Source organism: Penaeus monodon, chromosome 16 (genome assembly GCF_015228065.2).
Source record: "Penaeus monodon isolate SGIC_2016 chromosome 16, NSTDA_Pmon_1, whole genome shotgun sequence".
Lineage (NCBI taxonomy): Eukaryota > Metazoa > Arthropoda > Malacostraca > Decapoda > Penaeidae > Penaeus > Penaeus monodon.
Genome location: NC_051401.1, coordinates 33,182,632 through 33,202,448, shown reverse-complemented (window position 1 = coordinate 33,202,448; position 19,817 = coordinate 33,182,632). Strand labels below are relative to the sequence as shown.

At 47.4% G+C, this 19,817-nt stretch overlaps 1 protein-coding gene across 1 annotated transcript in view; it reads right to left on the bottom strand.

Moving 5' to 3' along the window:
• Positions 1 to 19,817, bottom strand: part of LOC119582715 (protein mono-ADP-ribosyltransferase PARP11-like) — a gene marked incomplete in the record, with an annotated part of 61,372 nt that overhangs the window by 843 nt on the left and 40,712 nt on the right.

The following is a 19,817-nucleotide window of genomic DNA, read 5'->3' as shown; positions in this document are numbered from 1 at the left end:
AGTTTTCACTTTTTTCGTATTTTAGGTTTTGATGAATAACAATATCCTTTTTTTCAAACTGGATGTGTCTGAGACGAGCACGAACACCATCTGGAGGTAAATGGCAAGCAGACCCCCGGGAAGCGATGGCGGATAGAATCTAAATATGTATACAGACATCAAGTCATGCCGATTTGGCAGTCACAGTTAATTCCTAGACGCATTTGCTTACAGGGCTCGAGCAACAAGGGTTTACACGCACACGCTCAGCCTGATAACAAATTGCAAAAACAGACAAACTCCACTGCTATTCGTATTTCAGGCAAGGATGGTATCCTGTTGTGTTTAGGAGGGGCGCTCTGCTACAGCCATTTTACATAGTTCTTTCATATATATAAAGGAGGTATCCACATTTTACAATTACTTAATCTCTAAGCGTTGATATTATCTTAACCATCGCAATATGTATGTTCGCACTCCCTTAATCCCTCCAACAACAAAGGAATGAGGTGCGAAGAGAAAGAGAGGAAAAATGTGAAAATGAAGAGCGTGCAAGAAAAGAAAGGCAAATTGCTCATCGTATAAACCGACATCTTCTCGATGGTATAGTCAGTATCAGCCTTGTCTTCGGTGCGCTAGCTTCATTTCCCCATAGACAAACATTTTTTACACTATGAACCTGATGGATCAGTTCAAGACACCACTGTCATCATATGTGGCCGGGATGTCTGACATCGCTCAGGAAAATTGCGAATGATTGAGACGGGGGTTGAAGAGAGGACAGACGTAGATGTTTTGCCCTTTGATGCAAGAGTGAAAGGGAGTATTACCGAAAGTTATATCGAATTTCGAATTTGGCCTACATTTTTTAACAGTTTGGTAGACTTGTTAAAACTGGTTTTAGAGGTGAAGGAACCTCCGCGGGGAGGTGCTGATAATGTGGTATTGTGCAATGCTGCCTTGCACACCATGATTTTATTTAACTCAAAAAAGTTTGAGCAAATCCTCTGTATAGCTTCACATCGTATATGCGACTTGTATGAGCAAAATCCTCTGTATAGCTTCACATCGTACATGCGACTTGTAATAGGGATGTCGCCTTCTCTTACACATACTCTAGGCAGAAATGTTTTTTTTTCTACGATTTTGTGGAGTATTCTGATCTGCTATTCCCGAAAAAGACTATATATGTTTAAGTGATATGAAGGCGTACGGTGGTGACTGTACACTAAATCCCCTGCATTTTGGGTAATACGACCTGAATAAATTGCACGTGTCTGTTAATAATGTTTCTGTTTAAAATATATACACTAGATTCCCGTCGTTTTTTTTTTAGATTCAGATGGGAGAATGATTGCATCATGTATTTGCAAGCTGAGAAAATGCAAGATGCAATTTTTTGTTGAAAATTCTGGATCTTTTAGAGTAAATGTTTTCTTGATATAATTAGACACCTACAGTATACTGAGAGTTTAATAGGTTATTAGATTCTTGTAGAGAACTTTTAAAATGTCCAGTGATGAGAAAATATTCTGTAAAAAGTTTTTTATTAAAAGGCAGGCTAGCAGTTTTGGAGGAGGGAAGGTACAAGCTCTGAAGCCGGAGTAGTACACTATACATCCACCTAGTAGATTCTTCACATCATCATCGAGCAGCTGAAGAAGAAGGACCTCTCCTCTACTCTCCTCTCTCCCTGCGGTGAATCGGTCCTTACTTGGACGATTCAGAGAGAAGGGAGGAGCGTTCCGGCAAAGGTGGCGGACGCGGCGCAGCGGGTGGCGCCAAGCCGAGTCACCATGACCTCTCGGTCGTGTGGCTTTTGCATGGGCGGATTAAAGAGATGTACTGCGCCCGGTCCCATGCAATTTCGGCCTCGGCTCTTACGCGTTACCGGACGGTGACGCGCCCCCCCTTGTTTGTTGCCACGATGCTATGTGCTTGCATGTAGCTTCGTGCCCTCCTAGCCTGCTCTTTCCTATACGAATTTTCGGCATTAGGATAACTCTATGCACACCTTCTGGTGAACTGGACCCCATCTTCGGGTGCGTGCTCGGACGTGGGCAGACCTTTACCTCCCGCAGGGGAGGGTGTGTCTGGGGGGCCTTAGAAGGCCTGCCTTACGGTGTGCATAGAGTTGCCATTCTTTTGCTAGGGACTGGTCTGGCAGACCATCTGATGACTGCCACTCTCTCTTTTTCGAATAGGGCGACAGGCAAGTAGGATCCCCCCTTTGTCAGGCCTTCAGCCTGGTTCTGTCTAAAAGCTAACGCTAGACATAACACTAAGTTCCCGTCCTGTGATAGGAAGTACCTGGATAAAAGTTAGTTTCTCTCCCTCACTGTGATGAAATAGTTTGTGGTTGGCTACTTCAGAGGGATGAAGGAACTTACTGGAACAGGTGCAGGACCCCCCTTCTCTCACTGAGGTGAAACAGCCTTCAGGTGTTTCAGAGAGAAACGGGATTCAGCTAAAAACACGCCCTGTCATGGGAACTGCCTGGAAAAAAGTTAGCTTCTCTCCCTCACTGTGATGAAACAGTCTGTGGTTGGTTGTTTCAGAGGGATGAAGGAACTTACTGGAACAGGAACAGGACCCCTCTTCTCTCATTCTCTCACTGAGGTGAAACATCCTTTGGGTGTTTCAGAGAGAAGAGGGATTCACTTTTAAAAACCCGTCCTGCCATAGGAACCACCTGGAAAAATGTTAGCTCCTCTCCCTCACTGTGACGAAACAGTATGTGGCTGGCTGTTTCAGAGGGATGAAGGAACTGACTGGAACAGGTGCAGGACCCCCCTCTTTTCTCACTGAGGTGAAACAACCTTTGGGTGTTTCAGAGAAAATAGGGATTCACTTTGAAAAAGTGTACAGGTCCCCTCTGAGGAATGGAGAGGAACTGCCTGGAAAAAGTGAGAGCTCCCCTTCTTTACTGAGGAAGGAGCAGAAGTGTTCCCATCAATGATGTCCTGTAGGTGGAAGGGCATCCCCTCTGGGCTACTCCCAGAGGTTGACACCTACCCACGTGTTTGCCGTGTGTGGCAGCCTTGTGAGCTGGGAGACGGGAGTCCTGGAGGTTGAGCGATGCCGTGCACGAGTACGCCCTGTGGCTAGCAACACGCCTCTTTGGTCCTCTATTCTGGCAAGACAGGCGGCCTGATCCAGGCCCGGTCAGGTCAATCGGTGGTCCCTCGGGAGGCTAGGGTCAAGCAGTCATGCTACCGTTGGTACTCACACCGTCCGTGCGTGCCACTGCAAACGGCTAATTGGCTGCGTATATCCACTCATCACCCCTGTTGCTGTTAGACATTGGTTCTAACACTCAACTTCCCCTTGTTGGACTCCGTGGTGGGTGGGGGCGTGGGTGGATGAAGCACTGCTAAGTACATGGAAAACAAAACTAAAAAAAACCCACAGACAGACGATAATGATAACGACCCGTCCGAGGCCGGAGACCGACTCTGATGGAGAGTCTGGACTCCCAAAGCGTTTCCCACAGTTTAAGGTTCCCGTCAAACCCGAAGGCTTCGACAATGCCTACCAAATGGTCAGGGCATTGGAGAGCCAGCGCAAAATCCGGCTGTCGATCCGGGTTGCGCGAGATCAGGGCATGATCATCATGCCCAAAGATGAGGCCACCCTTTGTTTCCTGCAGGAAACAAAGGAGCTAAAAGATGGGAGGAAAGTGAGGCTCTCGCCGCTGAATCCCGAGGAAAAAAGGGTCAAGATGGTGCTACTTGGCTTCTCAGTCTCGTACGATGTGGAGGTGATCGCATCACACCCACAGGTCATGGAGGCTTCCCGATTGACGAAGGGGAAGACTCCAACCAGGCAAGTCCTGGTGACCATGAAAGGTAGCCCAAGCTCTACCCTTGATCTGGGTAACTGGGGTACCTACCACTTACGTACATATGTGCCTGAACCACTGCGGTGTTTCAGATGCCAGAAGTACGGACACCACCAGGCTAACTGCACAGCCAAGCCAAAATGTGGTGTCTGTAGCAAGGCACACAACACCGAGGTGTGCATTAAGGCATACAAAGAAGAAAAGAAGGACACAACAGCCAAATGTCCTAACTGTGCCAAGAGGCATCACGCCTGGAGTCTGACTTGCTCTGTCAGGAAAGAGGCGGCCCTCAAACGGCAAGAGGTTGCTAAGAAGTGACCAGACTTTGTTCCTGCCCCCCCAGGCACCTACGTCTGGGGGAGGAACAAAACCGAAAAGGCTTCCCGACCTTCTAAGAGGAAGGAAGCTGCCCTCCAGCCGAAACCGGAGATCTCCGACAGACAGGAGTTCCCCCAAGTAAAACAAGTGCAGAGGAACCACAGAAAGAAAGGTTCCAACAGCACCACAAGGTCTTCCCCAGATCCAGAAGACATGCTCTTCGATGAGGGGGACATGTCGATCCTGATCACTGCTGTAGTCACAGCAGTGGCAGCATCCTTGTCCAGGACCACGGAAGAGGCGGAGAAGGCAGTCGAGGTCGCCATGACGACATTAAAAAAGACTGTCGCAAGCGTAAAGGGAAGGAAGATGGAGAGGGCCAAAACAGCCCAATCCTCTCCCTCACCCCAGGTCGAGACTCCCCTCCCCACTCCAACCCAGGCCATGCCTTTACAGGCAGAGCCTAGCCAGGCTGATTCAGTGCCAGAAACTGAATCAGAACAAGCTGACCCTGCCCAGGCAAGGCCAGCCAATGCACAGAAACAGCCTGGCCAGAGAAAAGGCCAAACACTTCAAGTCAGAGCTACCAAAAGCTCTCCATCCCCCAGTGGACCCAGGGATAGCCTGACAGCCGAAGGAGACCCCTCAAGCAGTGAGGATCTCACAATGGAGTTGTCAGACTCCGACTGTCAATCCGAATACGACGATGTCTCTGATGTAACTATCAATTAGTAACATCATGGCACGCAGTCTAAGTATTCTGCAGTGGAACATCTGTGGCTTCTCCTCAAGGAGTGCCATCCTCCACGCAATAGTGCGATTAAGGCACTAACATCTCAGGGTAGGGGCCCACCCGGAAATTTCCCCGGGGATCCAGATGGCGCCAAGACCATGGAAAAGGGCTTCCAGGCAACCTTGGCCGTTTCCGGAAGCCGACACCCACGGGAAAATTTTGGAATCTTCCGCCAGATTAAAAGGGGCCGGGGCCCCAAAACTGACAATACCAACTCCCTGGGTTTTGGGATCACAAGGAGTCTGGTCCAAGCGGGGATTAGGGGAATTCAACCCCACAAATTGGTCCCGAAAACCCATCCGGGGCCCCAAAGCCCCAGACAACCCCAGCCCTCCTAAGGGGGGCTGTCAGGGATGCCATGGGAACCGGGCCACCGATCTGTGGGAATTGGCTGGGGGTGTAAAGTCCTATCCATTACCTACACCCCTCAGGTAGGCCCGCCAAATCCACCGCCGTACCCCAGATAAAAACCCATACCCCAAACGAGGCCCACAGCCCCTTGGCCGTTTCTGCAAGAGAAAAACACCCCACCAAATAGGCGAAAAAGGCCTACAACCAGACGAATTGCCACATCAGAAAAGGAGCCGACCTAACTAGACGTATCCTCGGGGGCAAAGGATCAAAAAAGCATTTTGCAACCGCCCCGCTTGACGGGATCTCGACCCCTTAATATTTCCCCCCGGGGGTGTAGGTTGAGCCTTGGCTTCTGCCTCCTCAAAAATTTCCCCTTTTTTTGGGCTTCCACTCATCCCGCGGGGAAATCTACCATTTTCCCACCCTTTAAACAAAGGGGGGGAAGTACCTGCCCCCATCTTCTTTAGCTGTCTTTAAAACCCCGGTGGTAGAACCGGTTGTTGGAAAAGTCGAACCACCACATTTGACACCTAGGGTTCACCTGGAATTTGAGAAGCGCCAGAAAATTGGGGGCCGGGGGAAACTACTAGAGTGGGGCCCACACCCCCGGGCCCCCAAATCCCGGGTGCCGTTTTGGACCTGGGGCTTAAGGCTTTTGAATTGGCAAGGAGCTGCTTAAAGGGCCTGACCAAAAGGAATGAGGTACTCTTGGTTGGTAGGTTCGACTCTTTCATAAGAACAGCCGAGTTTCAAACCAAAGGTCACCTTTCAAGGGGGGGGCCTCAAATCACCACGGAGTGGGGTCCTCCCATCCAGCCCTTTTTTCAATGTCCTTTGAATCTTTTCCTAAACCTGCTTGGGGTGCAAGATCACCCTCCTATGCAACACCCTCGTACATTCCAGGCCCACCTGCCTAGGCCGGGTTTTGGTCTGGATGTATCCGAGATGTTGCATGAAGGAAAGATCTTGCACCCCAAAGGAGGGTTGAGGACAGGATTAAGGAAAAGGGGTTTTGGAAAACCGGGAATGGCTTGGGTGGGTTAAGGACCCCTTTTCTACCTTGTGGGGATTAACCGGACCCTCTGCTTGTCGCCCAAGGAGGGTCCACACCTTTCCAAGGCAAAAATCAAAATGTCCTTTTTATGGGCAAGGGGTGGGAAGCATGGGGCCAGCCCGAGTATAACCTATTTTCATGTGGGGGCCCATTTTAGGACTATCCTCCTGTCTTTGGGCCCAAAGGAAAAATGGGGCCGGGAACTCCCGGCGCCAGGGTAATTTGGGCCCCAAGGTGGGGGTTTTTCCCAACCTTTTAGGGTTTGGGGAAAACTCCTCCTCCGGGGGGTAACGAGATCTAACCCGGGGCGGCACAATGCTTTATGGAAATCCAGTTCCCCAGGAAAAGCTAAGCTAAATCGTTCGGCGCCTTTCGAACAAGTCGATCGGGTTTAAAACCTTGCTTTCTCACCCCCAGGGTGTTATTACTCGTTTCAAAGAACGGGGGCACTGGGCCAAGGGCTGGCCCCCTCACCCTGACCTTGGGTGGCTCCGCCGGGGGGCACAACTCGAAAGTTTCGGTATGAAGGCAACCAAGCAATTTTCCGCCTATCCTGGCAGGCCCCAGTCCATTGCAACCTACACCCTCCGGGGGCAGCTTTCCCGGAATGTTTCGACATCCCTTGGACCCCAATCCCCCCTTGAGCAAGGGTCCTTGTGACTCCTAGACCCAGGCCGAGTTTTGGGTTTATGGTCAGTGAGGCTGCCTCATCAATGGCATTTACAAGTCTGGCTTGTAGCACTTCCACATTTTCGCTTTGTGGGTTTTTCATTGCTTCTCAGACAGCGGGCCAAGGTGCTCTGGAACGCCTGCCATTTTGGTTTCTTGTCTGTTTTCCTCTTGGATTCGGTCGTGGTATTTCGGCTGGGCCACTATCCATGAGGGTAGTTAGTGCCATAATGGTCACTAGTGACGGCCCTCATTGACACGCCACCCACATTCTCTCCACCAGAGCCCGCAGTGGCCAGGGTGAGGTCTAGGACCCCTCCTCTGACATGCGTTGGCTCCTGGCTATTGGGAGAGCGAACTCGCGGAATGTCTAAAGCACATTGGCTAAGTGATGGCCAGCCGCATCCGGTGCCCTGCAGGGAGCCGGGATGGGGGTGTGGCATTGAAGTCTCCCCTATGATCACTCGGTCGTGTGCTGCGGAAGAAACATACCTGGCTGATGTCTAAGCTACTACAGGTGGCCGGCTGTACACATTGTACAATTTCCCAGGGGCCCCCCGGCCAGCTGAATCTCGACGGCAAGAGATTCAACATCTTCTCCACAGTGAGGTGCATCGGCTATCGCGGAGCAGGAATTGTTGCTTTGACCATGGTGATCAGGCCTCTTTTGCCATCGGTACGTGGCAGCGCATAGACGTGATACCCGGGGAGAAGCGAACAGGTTCCGCTGTTAATGTCTCCTGGAGCATGATGATGTCAGTGCTCCTTAATCGCACTATTGCGTGGAGGATGGCACTCCTTGAGGAGAAGCCACAGATGTTCCACTGCAGAATACTTAGACTGCGTGCCATGATGTTACAATTGATAGTTACATCAGAGACATCGTCGTATTCGGATTGACGTCGGAGTCTGACAACTCCATTGTGAGATCCTCACTGCTTGAGGGGTCTCCTTCGGCTGCAGGCTATCCCTGGGTCCACTGGGGATGGAGAGTTTTTGGTAGCTCTGACTTGAAGTGTTTCCTTTTCTCTGGCCAGGCTGTTCTGTGCATTGGCTGGCCTTGCCTGGGCAGGGTCAGCTTGTTCTGATTCGTTTCTGGCACTGAATCAGCCTGGCTAGGCTCTGCCTGTAAAGGCATGGCCTGGTTGGAGTGGGGAGGGAGTCTCGACCTGGGGTGAGGGAGAGGATTGGGCTGTTTTGGCCCTCTCCATCTTCCTTCCCTTTACGCTTGCGACAGTCTTTTTTAATGTCGTCATGGCGACCTCGACTGCCTTCTCCGCCTCTTCCGTGGTCCTGGACAAGGATGCTGCCACTGCTGTGACTACAGCAGTGTTCAGGATCGCTATGTCCCCCTCATCGAAGAGCATGTCTTCTGGATCTGGGGAAGACCTTGTGGTGCTGTTGGAACCTTTCTTTCTGTGGTTCCTCTGCACTTGTTTTACTTGGGGGAACTCCTGTCTGTCGGAGATCTCCGGTTTCGGCTGGAGGGCAGCTTCCTTCCTCTTAGAAGGTCGGGGAAGCCTTTTCGGTTTTGTTCCTCCCCCAGAAAGTAGGTGCCTGGGGGGCAGGAACAAAGTCTGGTCACTTCTTTAGCAACCTCTTGCCGTTTTGAGGGCCGGGCCCCTTTCCTGACAGAAGCAAGTCAGACTCCAGGCGTGATGCCTCTTGGCACAGTTAGGACATTTGGCTGTTGTGTCCTTCTTTTCTTCTTTGTATGCCTTAATGCACACCTCGGTGTTGTGTGCCTTGCTACAGACACCACATTTTGGCTTGGCTGTGCAGTTAGCCTGGTGGTGTCCGTACTTCTGGCATCTGAAACACCGCAGTGGTTCAGGCACATATGTACGTAAGTGGTAGGTACCCCAGTTACCCAGAAACAAGGGTAAGCTTTGGGGTTTCTTTCATGGTCACCAGGACTTGCCTGGTTGGAGTCCCTTCCCCCTTTGTCAATCGGGAACCTCCATGACCTGTGGGTTTTGAGCATCACCTCCACATCGTACGGACTGAGAAAACCAAATAGCAACATCTTTACCCTTTTTTTTCCTCGGGATTCAGCGGCGAGACCTCAACTTTCCTCCCATCTTTTAGCTCCTTTGTTTTCCTGCAGGAACAAAGGGTGGCCTCATCTTTGGGCATGATGATCATGCCCTGATCTCGCGCAACCCGGATCGACAGCCGGATTTTGCGCTGGCTCTCCAATGCCCTGACCATTTGGTAGGCATTGTCGAAGCCTTCGGGTTTGACGGGAACCTTAAACTGTGGGAAACGCTTTGATTTCCAGACTCTCCATCAGAGTCGGTCTCCGGCCTCGGACGGGGCGTTATCATTATCGTCTGTCGGTGGGTTTTTTTTAGTTTTGTTTTCCATGTACTTAGCAGAGCTTCATCCACCCACGCCCCCACCCACCACGGAGTCCAACAAGGGGAGTTGAGTGTTAGAACCAATTCCCAACAGCAACAGGGGTGATGAGTGGATATACGCAGCCAATTAGCCGTTTGCAGTGGCACGCACGGACGGTGTGAGTACCAACGGTAGCATGACTGCTTGACCCTAGCCTCCCGAGGGACCACCGATTGACCTGACCGGGCCTGGATCAGGCCGCCTGTCTTGCCAGAATAGAGGACCAAGAGGCGTGTTGCCCAGCCACAAGGGCGTACTCGTGCACGGCATCGCTCAACCTCCAGGACTCCCGTCTCCCAGCTCACAAAGGGTGCCCCACAAAGGCAAAAACGTGGGTAGGTGTCAACCTCTGGGAGTAGCCCAGAGGGGGTGCCCTTCCACCTACAGGACATCATTGATGGGAAAAACTTCTGCTCCTTCCTCAGTAAAGAAGGGGAGCTCTCACTTTTTCCAGGCAGTTTTTCCCCTCCATTCCTCAGAGGGGACCTGTACACTTTTTCAAAGTGAATCCCTATTTTCTCTGAAACACCCAAAGGTTGTTTCACCTCAGTGAGAAAAGAGGGGGGTCCTGCACCTGTTCCAGTCAGTTCCTTCATCCCTCTGAAACAGCCAGCCACATACTGTTTCGTCACAGTGAGGGAGAGGAGCTAACATTTTTCCAGGTGGTTCCTATGGCAGGACGGGTTTTTTAAAAGTGAATCCCTCTTCTCTCTGAAACACCCCAAAGGATGTTTCACCTCAGTGAGAGAAAGAGGGGGTCCTGTTCCTGTTCCAGTAAGTTCCTTCATCCCTCTGAAACAACCAACCACAGACTGTTTCATCACAGTGAGGGAGAGAAGCTAACTTTTTTCCAGGCAGTTCCCATGACAGGGCGTGTTTTTAGCTGAATCCCGTTTCTCTCTGAAACACCTGAAGGCTGTTTCACCTCAGTGAGAGAAGGGGGGTCCTGCAACCTGTTCCAGTAAGTTCCTTCATCCCTTAAGTGCCAAACCCCAAACATTTCATCACAGTGAGGGAGAGAAACTAACTTTTATCCCGGTACTTCCTATCACAGGACGGGAACTTAGTGTTATGTCTAGCGTTAGCTTTTGACAGAACCAGGCTGAAGGCCTGACAAGGGGGATCCTACTTGCCTGTTTGCCCTATTCGAAAAAGAGAGAGGTGGCAGTCATCAGATGGTCTGCCAGACCAGTCCCTAGCAAAAGAATGGCAACTCTATGCACACCGTAAGGCAGGCCTTCTAAGGCCCCCCAAAACACACCCTCCCTGCGGGAAAGGGAAAGGTCTGCCCACGTCCGAGCACGCACCCGAAGATGGGGTCCGTTCACCATAAGGTGTGCATAGAGTTATCCTAATGCCGAAAATTCGTATAGGAAAGGCCCGGCTAGGAGGGCACGAAGCTACATGCAAGCCTAGCATCGTGGCAACAACAAGGGGGGGCGCGTCACCGTCCGGTAACGCGTAAGAGCCGAGGCCGAAATTGCATGGGACCGGGCGCAGTACATCTCTTAATCCGCCCATGCAAAAGCCACACGACCGAGAGGGTCATGGTGACTCGGCTTGGCGCCACCCGCTGCGCCGCGTCCGCCACCTTTGCCGGAACGCTCCTCCCTTCTCTCTGAATCGTCCCAAGTAAGGAACGATTCACGCAAAGGGGGAGAGGAGAGTAGAGGAGAGGGCCTTCTTCTTCAGCTGCTCGATGATGGGTTGAAGAATCTACTAGGTGGATGTATAGTGTACTACTCCGGCTTCAGAGCTTGTACCTTCCCTCCTCCAAAACTGCTAGCCTGCCCTTTTTAAAAAAAACTTTTTACAGAAATTTTCTCATCACTGGACATTTTAAAAGTTCTCTACAAGAATCTAATAACCTATTAAACTCTCAGTATACTGTAGGTTTTCTAATTATATCAAGAAAAAATTTACTCTAAAAGATCCAGAATTTTCAACAACAATGCATCTTGCATTTTCTCAGCTTGCAAATACATGACTGCAATCATTCTCCCATCTGAATCTAAAAAAAAACGACGGGATCTAGTGTATATATTTTAAACAGAAACATTTTAACAGACCCTGCAATTTATTCAGGTCGTATTACCCAAAAAGCAGGGGATTTAGTGTACAGTCACCACCGTACGCCTTCATATCACTTAAACATATATAGTCTTTTTCGGGGAAAAAAACAATCAGAATACTCCACAAAATCGTAGAAAAAAACATTTCGCCTAGAGTATGTGTAAAGAAGGCGACATCCCTATTACAAGTCGCATGTACGATGTGAAGCTATACAGAGGATTTTGCTCATACAAGTCGCATATACGATGTGAAGCTATACAGAGGATTTTGCTCAAACTTTTTAGAGTTAAAATAAAATCATGGTGTGCAAGGCAGCATTGCACAATACCACATTATCAGCACCTCCCAGCGGAGGTTCCTTCACCTCTAAAACCAGTTTTAACAAATCTACCAAACCTGTTAAAACTGTAGGCCAAATTCGAAATTCGATATAACTTTCGGTAATACTCCCTTTCACTCTTGCATCAAAGGGCAAAACATCTACGTCTGTCCTCTCTTCAACCCCCGTCTCAATCATTCGCAATTTTCCTGAGCGATGTCAGACATCCCGGCCACATATGATGACAGTGGTGTCTTGAACTGATCCATCAGGTTCATAGTGTAAAAAATGTTTGTCTATGGGGAAATGAAGCTAGCGCACCGAAGACAAGGCTGATACTGACTATACCATCGAGAAGATGTCGGTTTATACGATGAGCAATTTGCCTTTCTTTTCTTGCACGCTCTTCATTTTCACATTTTTTCCTCTCTTTCTCTTCGCACCTCATTCCTTTGTTGTTGGAGGGATTAAGGGAGTGCGAACATACATATTGCGATGGTTAAGATAATATCAACGCTTAGAGATTAAGTAATTGTAAAATGTGGATACCTCCTTTATATATATGAAAGAACTATGTAAAATGGCTGTAGCAGAGCGCCCCTCCTTAAACACAACAGGATATCCATCCTTGCCTGAAATACGAATAGCAGTGGAGTTTGTCTGTTTTTGCAATTTGTTTATCAGGCTGAGCGTGTGCGTGTAACCCTTGTTGCTCGAGCCCTGTAAAGCAAATGCGTCTAGGATATTAACCTGTTGACTGCCAAATCGGCATGACTTGATGTCTGTATACATATTAATAGATTCTATTCCGCCATCGCTTCCCGGGGGTCTGCTTGCCATTTTACCTCCAGATGGTGTTCGTGCTCGTGCTCAGACACATTCACAGTTCGAAAAAAAGGATATTGTTTATTCTCATCAAAACCTAAAATACGAAAAAAAAGCGACGTGAAAACTTAACATTTAATTAATAGAACATGGGAAAGTTCTCTCCTGTCAGAGCGAGCGGTCAGGACCTGACAGTGATCTGTTTGCTGGTCGTAGGCAAGTAGGCCGTTCTTGTTGACAAGGATATTGAAATCAGGTCGCCATTTTTTTTTTTTTTTTCCTTTTTTTGTATGGCGAATTCTTCATTTAGTTTATCTAGTAAAACTTGCATGTTTGCAACTTGCCCCAGTATGCTTTAACATACTGGGGCAAGTTGCTGTATAATTTATTTACAACCTTAATAGAAAAATCGTCATTATCAGATATGAATGATTAATAGTATTTCGAATGTAAAAAGTTAACCAAAGCCACTTCATAATCTAGAGAGTAATCAAGTACCAATAGTTTTATAATAATTTCAAATGCGTGAAATGTGTTTTCTGGAGAAAAAAAGTCTTTGGAACTATTATATTATAGCCATACACCAGGGCGAGTGAAATATAAGAACATATAAATTTGGTTTTAATCATAAAAAGTACAGAAAAAGCACACACAGCACAAATTTTGAATTAAAAAAATAAATATCGACACGTTGCGGCGCGTTTCTCAGGCGAAATATTTCGATATTCGGTTTTTCTTTTCACTTTTTCTCCTCCTTTATTTTGTTCTTCTTTTCCTTCTTCTGAAGACTCCACTGTCCAACGATGACCGTTCTCCTGATGCCAAAATCTCTCCCTCTTCTAAGACTCAAAAGCGTCACTTACATGTTGAAAGTCATGATCCACGACGCAAAAGTCTGTATGAGAGAAATATAAGCATTGCTCCACGACCCTCCCTCGCCCTCCACCGGGATGATGATTGAACGAGCTCTTGACATCATATTCGCAATTTGCTTGTAGAGGGAGATAAGCCATTCGCGCATGTAACCCTTTAACATCTGATCTTTAACAGTGTCGCAATATAAGCCCTGGACAAAATGGCGATCGCGACTACTCCCATTTTTATTCATGGCAATGTCGTTGAATTCCAGCACTCTTCCAGGTCTAAAGTAGGTGATCAAGTAAGCAATGGCAGGACTCCCGTTGTCTCCTTGCATTATTACTGCCTCAGGAGCGATCTCTTCTTACAGCTCTTGACAGGGAGAATAAAGCAGACCTTGATTTATACAGATTGGCATGGGTGTGCTCCCACTTCAGAGCTCGTGCGAGGCCATACACGGTTGTTCCTGTAGCCCACCACGCAAATAATGCAGGAACTGCCGCGGCGAGGATCAAACCTGTGAGGCTTCCAGGCCTCCCTTCTTCTGCCTCCCCCCCCCCCCTGTCCTCCTCCTCTCTCTCCCACTCCTTGGTCCCCTGTCCTCCTCCTCTCTCTCCCACTCCTTGGTCCCCTGTCCTCCTCCTTCCCTCTCTCCCACTCTTTGGTCCCCTGTCCTCCTTTTCCTTCCTTCTATCCTATTCCACTCTCTCCATCTCTCTTTCTCTTACATCTCACTTCTCTCTTTTTCCCTCTCTCACTTCTCCCTCCTCTCTTTTTTCTCTCCCTCACTCCTCCTTCCTCTCTGTTTTTCTATCACTCACACCTCCTTCATCTCTGTTTTACTCTCACTCTCTTGTGAGGCCCCCAGGCCTCCCTTCTCAGCTTTCCCTCACCCCCCTTTTTCTCCCTTCCCATTCCATTCCTTTCCCTCTCCCAGCTCCTGTGTCTCTTCCTTTCCCTCTCCTAGCTTGTGTGTCTCTTCCTTTCCCTCTCCCAGCTCCTGTGTCTCTTCCTTTCCCTCTCCTAGCTTGTGTGTCTCTTCCTTTCCCTCTCCCAGCTGTGTGTCTCTTCCTTTCCCTCTCCCAGCTCCTGTGTCTCTTCCTTTCCCTCTCCTAGCTCCTATGTCTCTTCCTTTCCCTCTCCTAGCTTATATATATATATATATATATATATATATATATATATATATATATATATATATATATATATATGCATATATATATATATATATATATATATATATATATATATATATATATATATATATATATTTTTTTCTCTCTCTCTCTCTCTCTCTTTCTTTCTTTCTTTCTTTTCTTTTTTTTCTTTTTCTTTTTTTTTCACATGACGATGACCTTTACCGATGTTCCCCCCTTTCTTGGGAGCTTATTTCATGTGAAGGAATCGCTTCGCAGCTGCAATCCTGATGTATTCGAGAGGCACACGATCAAAGCTGTGTAATAATCTAATTCCTTCTCATTCTTAGAAAGAATAGTAGACGTTGCTGATAGGTATTTAATTGCTGCGAGAATATTTAATCCCGTAAAGGGAAACTATATTTGACCATGTTTATCTCAGTGTAATAGAAGATGATCGTGATAAAATTCTATGAGAGCCTTAGTGTAGGATGCGGAGCATATTTAAAAAAGATTCCCACCAACGCATCCAAGGACGGGTTGTTAGATGTATTGCTATCTCCCGGGGATTGTTTCTCGGTATAAACGGATCTAAAGAAGACGGAGGGAATTTTCAGCATTTGCGAAGCGCGAGAGTGAAACGCCGACCCACCAGGTCTTACACTAGAAGAGTGATCGTCTCTCCTCGCTTTTCTTCTTTTTTCCCGTCAGCCATTGCATTGCTTTCTAATTTCAAGTAATAGGATGTATGAGATTCACAAAGTTCAGCGAGATGTCGATCCATAGTAGAGCGAGGTAGGTACTAGACAATATTGTTTCATCTTATTCTTTTCTGTCAAAATATAGATGAAAAGGCACTCATGGTTAGCGGTAGTAACACAGACAACATTTCTCCTCCCACACTTGAGGAAAGAATTTTGTTTAGCTTTCTAACGATGTTTTCTTGAGCGTACCATTTTGATGTGTTGTCGAAATCGCTCTAACCTCTCTATAATGTGCTTATTAACTGTTACATGTTTCTTTTAAAAAAGGAGAAAACTTCTAATAAACGGTCAATTTGTTTTTTTAGGGATTGTATCCATTTAGATCGTTGTTTTGGTTTCAATGAACAGATGAACGACAGGATTTCCACGTGGTCAGACACTAGTGGTTTTCCTTTTCTGACATGTGTTGATGTTGCCATTGCCTAGGGTATTCGTGCCATGTCATCGGCACGTGATGTATGAATTGAACTTGTCCGGATATCCGATTCAGTGAATGAGGTATTCCCTCTGTCCTGCTCTGTTCAGGCGTAATGACAAAATCTTATATGTATAGTGGGGTGGTAATTCCACCGGCACTAGCTCCTCTCTATAAAAATACCGCCGCTCTGATCCTTGAGATAATAGTCTAATAAATTTCGCCTTTTGTCAATGCGATGCACCCTGAATGTTTCCTCTGTGTTTTGAGCTTCATATCCCTCGTGAAATACAGAGTTGCAGGAGATGCGAACTGCATTTCTTTCTTTTATAGTCTGATCATTGACAAAGGACAAAGTTTGGAAAGAAGAGTGGGAAGGAAGAATTGGGATAGGGGTAGGATAAGGGGTGGAGGAAAATTAATTTTAGGAGAAGAAAAAGGAGCCGGGGCTTAAACCAGTATGCAGGGTAAAGCTTGGGGTAATAGTTGTAGTGGGTTCTTTGAAAGGAGGAAAAGTTTGGGGTGGCCCAGCGCCATCTTGAATCTTTTGTATTCGGTGTGGGTGTCCTCGGGCGAGCGGGCTTCCCCTTTGCCAAACAGGCTGCGCGGAGGGCGGCTGGCCAACTCTCCGTGCGTACAAGTACCCTACGACCTTGAGCGCGCGCTCGCGGTGTCCTCGTGGGAAGTGGGTGAAGGCGCGCGGCCCGGGACCCCGTTATAGCGAACAACAACAGGATTCTCGGCCAATTAGGGAGGTAGGGATAAAAGTTATAAGTTAGGCGCCATCTGCTGTGTGTGCTCTGGGCACGGCCTCCTCGACCGTGACTCCAGAGCTATCCATCGGCTAACCTATGCTGTTGAAGCAGGTTGAAGCTCGGAGGTTGTTGATAATCAGGGGCTGGCATTTCCCGCTTGTGTCAACAGAAGGTTCCCAGGACTTACCGAGAGGCGCGACCCTGGCGGCTACATCACGATTAGAATAACGCCACTGGCCGTGGCACTTCTTTATGTCCTGGCACGAGTACTAGCAGCAAGTGTCACGTGCCGGAAACTGAAACCAGTAGGATGGAGGAGTAAGGATATAGGATGTTGGGGCCAGGCTATGGCTAAGGACAATGTGATAGTAGCATCAGGTGACGAGGTGAAAGTATTTAAAAGTGGAGATGTGGAGGCTCTGGCAAAGGGGAGGTTAAACTTTAATTAAGAAATTAAAAGATCAGAGCAAACCAAAAGAAAACACAAAACTAGGGAAAAAAACTGAATAAGAGAAGACAAAACAAAAACTGGCCTCATCCCGGTCTCCAGCCGGAACGAAAGATGGTGTCGAGTCTATCCAGCCAGTCGGTATGCCAAGCACGGAGTGTGTCGGTCTGTTTACAGACCAACCTACGCCACTCGATGTTCAGAGGAAGCAGAGAAGCTTCCTCGTGAAGTTTAGATGTTCTAATAAATCGATCCCAATCTTTCATATAGATTCATCTGAGTGCTTTATTCTGGACAAGCTGGAGTTTGTGCTTGTTAGTGTATGTGTGAGTGCAAGTGACGTGTATGTGAGGAGAGGTCTTATCAGTGTTTTATATAGATGCAGCTTAGTGCGTGGGACCGCACTTTAAAATCGACAAAGCGAATGTAAGGTTTTTCTTGCCAAGGTGGCCTTTGAATTGATATGCAAGTGGAATCGAAAGTAGATATCAAAGGTTAAACCAAGAATGGTACAAGAGGATCTGATTTAAAGAGGTGCTTGTAGTCTATCAAAGGTGTTGAGGTAAATGTTGTCGTAAGAAGAAGTTTTCATGCTCTTACAAAGAGAACTTTTGTTTTTGTCTCGTTAGTCTTGATACGCCATTTATGCTCCCATCTTGAGACTGTGTCGAGTTCGTCATGAATGCGCTGAACGACACCTGAAAACGCCTACAGTCGTCAGCATAGAGAATAGTGAGTGAGTCTGTGTGTGTGGAGTCTGGAAGGTCGTTTGTGTATAATGTATAGAGTGTTCGGCTGAGTATGCTGCCCTTGGGTACTCCAGCGTGCATTGAAATGGTGAATGAAACTTTGTTTAAAAAAAAGTATTTTAATCTGCGGTCATCAAGAAAATTGCAGAGGAACTTTTGGATCAAAGGTGGAAAACTGAATTTTGTGCACAGCTTGTACTTGAGATCAGCATGCTAGACCGTGTCGAAGGCTCACTCAGCATCTTTTGTGACAAGAACAATCCTTCGTCGTCGGTCTTTGTTGTTTACATAGTTTGTGATGATGTTGGGTGCGTCTTGCGTCGAGCGATGCGAGCGAAAGCCGAATTGATTGTGTGAGAGAAGGTTATGATTTTGATTTATGATTTTTTGAAAATTTTGCCTAATGTCTCGAGTAGACTAATACGGTGGTATCTCTTTGGGTTAAATATAGGGATGGGGACCACTAAAGCAGTCTTAAAGGGAGAGGCATTGTAAAGGTCAGTCAAAGCTCGTATAAGGTTGTTAAGAAGGTGAATAAGAGCGTCGCTTCCGATCTGTGAGGTGCCTGGAGCCTTTCGAGGAAACCGCTTTATTTTTTCTTTTACTTCCTAACACGAGATGGGGGCTGTGAGTATCCAGTCGGATGATTGGCTCTGGATTAGTTTCTACCCTGTTCTCTTGACTCCAGGTATCAATTTCTTGAATTCTGTGAATGAACAGGGGATGAGGGTAGAAAACTATGGCCCAGTGTTCTTCAAAAGATTTGATAACATTCACGACGGGATCTGAAGCTTTTATGTTATTATGAATTAGGTGGGAGAAGAGGGGGTAGTTACTACCTTGAAGTTGTCTATTTTTTTGTTAAATTTCCCGTGGATTGCGAATTCTGTTACATTCTACTTTTTTAACAAAATCTGTCTTATATTTTTGTCGGTCGTTATCAAGACTATCGATGACCCATCGACAATGGTTTAATCTGTTTAAATTTTGATTAAAACGATTTAGAAAACAGGTCAGGAGACGTTTCGTCCTTTCAGATGGCTGAAAAATGATATGCGAGTTTTATGCTGAGATCTGGGGATGGTGCTCAGCATAGTTGAAGAAGATATAATTCCAATGTCCATCTATTGTTTGGGAATGGAGCCCGTCAAGATTAAATTCAAAGTTTTGATAATTTAGATTTAGATTTAAACGACTCCCAATCTGCTTGTTTATACCGGAAAGATCGTCTTTCTTCGTTTAATATTGGTGATGAGGAAATGTTTTATTATGATGGGTATGTGATCTGAACCAACGTTCGGACCGGGTTGTAGGTGTGTGTGGTAGGCAGGTGCTGCCCTGTTCCCGAAAACGAGGTCATGGCGGCCCTTTTCTCTGGGTGTGTATGAGGTGAAGAAGTCGGGTCCTATGTAGTGGAGTCTTTTGGTTTCAAAAATAGAATAGAGTTGCCTACCATGTGCATTGGTAGTGCTGTGGTGTAGTGTCGTGTGGGTAGCGTTGATATCTCCGGCAAAGAAGACTGGGAGGTTTTTATAAATGAATAATTTGTTGAAGTCTGCAAGAGGCAAATTAGTTGCTTGCTTTGCTTGCTTGAGATTTGCGAAGTTCTGGCTTCGCCCGGGCCTTTCACTTATGGCCCGGCCTGTGTCAGCTTTTTATGGCTGTCTCATTTGTTGGTCTGACACTCGGTGCTTACCGTGGCGGTGGGATTGCCAGCAGGCGCTCCTGTAGCCGTGGTGTAAGCATCTCGCATAATCTCTTTACCAGCACGACGGCTGTGTTCTGTGGGGTTTGTCTTAGGAATTGGGTGTGCACGCAATTCTCCAAGTAGTGTATCAGTGTGGCGTTCGGCTCGCCGCAATGCATGCAACACCTCTCTTCACGTTCTATGGTTTGTATAATCTGCCATGCACAGTGGTAACCTAGGCGCATTCTGTGCAGAATGACTTCGGTACCTCTGTTGTTTATTTCAGAGAGTGCCAGTGGTTCATAGCCTGTGGCATCTGAGTACCAGCTGGCCGAGGGGGAATCTCGTTCCTGATAGCTTCTGGTGAAGCTGCCATGAAG